Genomic DNA, 3,594 nt, shown 5'->3' on the forward strand with positions numbered 1-3,594 from the left:
GCCCTCACAGGGATTTACCAATGACAGATTCTGAAACTCAATTACTTGCAAGGGTTTAAAAGGTTGAAGAATCTCTTCTTCAATGCAAAATTTCTTCCACACCAAAGAAGTTAAACCCCACCTTTGAAGGGCCTCAACTTTAAGAATCATAATAATCAGTGATTCTGGGCTTAATCAGTCTTTGTTGAGTAATTGGATTTCTTTTTTTTTTTTTTTTTTAAGAGTCTCAAGCTCAAGTGGCCAAGGCAAGATGGGTCAAAGTCAGAGTGGTGGTCACGGTCCTGGAGGTGGCAAGAAGAATGACAAGGACAAGAAAAAGAAACACGAACCTCCTGTACCAACTAGAGTGGGGAAAAAGAAGAAGAAAACAAAAGCACCAGATGTTGCCAGCAAACTGCCACTGGTGACACCTCACACTCAGTGCTGGTTAAAAGTACTGAAGTTAGAGAGAATTAAAGACTATCTTCTCATGGAGGAATTCATTAGAAATCAGGAACAAATGAAACCATTAGAAGAAAAGCAAGAGGAGGAAAGATCAAAGGCGGATGATCTGAGGGGAACCCCGATGTCAGTAGGAACCTTGGAAGAGATCATCGATGACAATCATGTCATCGTGTCTACATCTGTGGGCTCAGAACCTAGGTCAGCATTCTTTCATTTGTAGACAAGGATCTGCTGGAAACTGGCTGCTCGGTCCTGCTCAACCACAAGGTACATGCCATGAGAGGGGTGCTGATGGATGACATGGATCCCCTGGTCACAGTGATGAAGGTAGAAAAGGTCCCCCAGGAGACCTATGCCAATACTGGGAGGTTGGACAATCAAATTCAGGAAATTAAGGAATCTGTGGAGCTTCCTCTCACCCACGCTGAATATTATGAAGAGATGGGTATAAAGCCTCCTAAGGGGGTCATTCTCTATGGTCCACCTGGCACAGTTAAAACCTTGTTAGCCAAAGCGGTAGCAAACCAAACCTCAGCCACTTTCTTGAGAGTGGTTGGCTCTTAACTTATTCAGAAGTACCTAGGTGATGGGCCCAAACCCGTACGGGAACTGTTTCAAGTTGCTGAAGAACATGCACCATCCATCGTGTTTATTGATGAAATTGACGCCATTGGGACAAAAAGATATGACTCAAATTCTGGTGGTGAGAGAGAAATTCAGTGAACAATGTTGGAACTGTTGAACCAGTTGGATGGATTTGATTCTAGGGGAGATGTGAAAGATATCATGGCCACAAACCGAATAGAAACTTTGGACCCAGCACTTACCAGACCAGGCCACATTGGCAGGAAGATGGAGTTCCCCCTGCCTGATGAAAAGACTAAGAAGTGCATCTTTCAGATTCACACAAGCAGGATGATGCTGGCAGATGGTGTAACCCTGGATGACTTGATCACAGCTAAAGATGACCTCTCTGGTGCTGACATCAAGGCAAATCTGTACAGAAGCTGGCCTGATGGCCTTAAGAGAACATAGAATGAAAGTAACAAATGAAGACTTCAAAAAAATCTAAAGAAAATGTTCTTTATAAGAAACAGGAAGGCACCCCTGAGGGGCTGTCTCTCTAGTGAACCACAGCTGCCATCAGGAAAATGGTTGGGAGATTTCTCAATCCCTGAAAGGGATGAGCTTAGGAGATTTGCCCAGAGGAATCCCTGTTCCCAGTGATTTTTATTAGAAAAACATCCTGTGTCTTTTGGAGTACAATGTGTAAGTGCCCATTGGGTGGCCTTCGTCTGTTGGTCACTGTGCAGCAGTCTACTTCCCAATAAAGCATGCTCTTTCACGCACACACAAAAAAGAATCTCACTCTGTTGCCCAGGCTGGAGTGCAGTGGCACAATCTTGGCTCACTGCAATCTCTGCCTCCCAGCTTCAAGCAATTCTCGTGCCTCAGCCCCCAGAGTAGCTGGTATTACAGATGTGTGCCACCACATCTAGCTAATTTTTGTATTTTTAGCAGAGATGGGGTTTTGCCATGTTGGCCAGGCTGGTCTCAGACTCCTAACCTCAAGTGATCCACCCGCTTCAGTCTCCCAAAGTGTGGGGATTACAGGTGTAAGCCACTGCACCAGCCAGACTTCTTAAAAATAATATTTTCTGGCCCGGCGCGGTGGCTCACGCCTGTAATCCCAGCACTTTGGGAGGCCGAGGCGGGCAGATCACGAGGTCAGGAGATTGAGACCATCCTGGCTAACAGTGAAACCCCGTCTCTACTAAAAATACAAAAAATTAGCCGGGCGAGGTGGCGGGCGCCTGTAGCCCCAGCTACTCGGGAGGCTGAGGCAGGAGAATGGCGTGAACCCCGGGGGGCGGAGCTTGCAGTGAGCTGAGATCGCGCCACTGCACTCCAGCCTGGGCAACAGCGAGACTCTGTCTCAAAAAAAAATAAAAAATAATAATATTTTCTGTATAAAGCAAGAGTAAGAAGGTGGTCAGGAGACTTATCGGATTGAAATGATCTCCACGAAGTCCTAGGAAGGGAAAGGAGACTTCTCACTTCCCACTCAGCTCTCAGGCCCATGAAAACCACCCATCCACATCATACATACTGCAAGGTGATCCTGAATTCCAAAGTCCTGACTGCTTCTCACCTTTTATCCTCCCCAGGAACTGTAGTTAATAACATTCACCCTGTATTAGTCCATTTTCACACTGCTATAAAGAATTGCCCAAAACTGGATAATTTATAAAGAAAAGAGATTTAAATTCCACATGTCTTGGGAAGCCAACTTCCCTGGGAAGGAAACTTACAGTCGTGGCAAAAGAGGGAGCAGCCTCATCTTACATGGCGGCAGGCGAGAGAGACTGTGTGAGAGCACGAGAAAAACTACCATTATAAAACCATCAGATCTCGTGAGAATTCACTCATTACCATGAGAACAGCATGGGGGAAACTACTCCCATCATTCAATCACTTTTCTCCCTGGACATCTGAGGATTACAATTCAAAATGAGATTTGGCCGGGCACAGTGGCTCACGCCTGCAATCCCAGCACTTTGGGAGGCCGAGATGGGTGCATCACCTGAGGTCAGGAGTTCAAGACCAGCCTGGCCAACATGGCAAAACCCGATCTGTACAGAAAATACAAAAATTAGCTGGGTGTGGTGGCAGGTGCCTGTAATCCTAGCTACTTTGGAGGCTGAGGCAGGAGAATCTCTTGAACCTCGGAGGTGGAGGTTGCAGTGAGCAGAGATCGCACCAGTGCACTCCAGCTTAGGTAACAGCATGAGACTCCATCTCAAAAAAAAGAAAAGAAAAAAGAAAAAATGAGATTTGGATAGGGACACAAAGCCTAACCATATCACACCCCACTGGCCACCCACCCACCTTCTCCTCCTAGAAGCTCTTCCCTCCCTGTGAGTTGGCAGGTGAACTTCTGTTGTTCCTTTCCGGCCACATCTCCCACCTCCTTTACTCACTCTACTCTCTTCCTCTGGAAACTAAACATAGGCATTTCACAAGGCCCTCCTCTCCCTTAAAAAACTTACTCATTTTACACCTTCAACTCTCTCCCTCATACAGATGATTCTGTTTTATCAGCTCACCCCTCACTTCACTCTTGAGTCCCAGACTCAAATTTCCAACTAC

General features: G+C 46.2%; 1 pseudogene; it reads left to right on the forward strand.

Moving 5' to 3' along the window:
• Positions 1-250: 250 nt before the first annotated feature.
• Positions 251-1,571, forward strand: LOC100586075 (annotated as a pseudogene).
• The last annotated feature ends 2,023 nt before the right edge of the window (positions 1,572-3,594 follow it).

Source organism: Nomascus leucogenys, chromosome 8 (assembly GCF_006542625.1).
Source record: "Nomascus leucogenys isolate Asia chromosome 8, Asia_NLE_v1, whole genome shotgun sequence".
NCBI lineage: Eukaryota > Metazoa > Chordata > Mammalia > Primates > Hylobatidae > Nomascus > Nomascus leucogenys.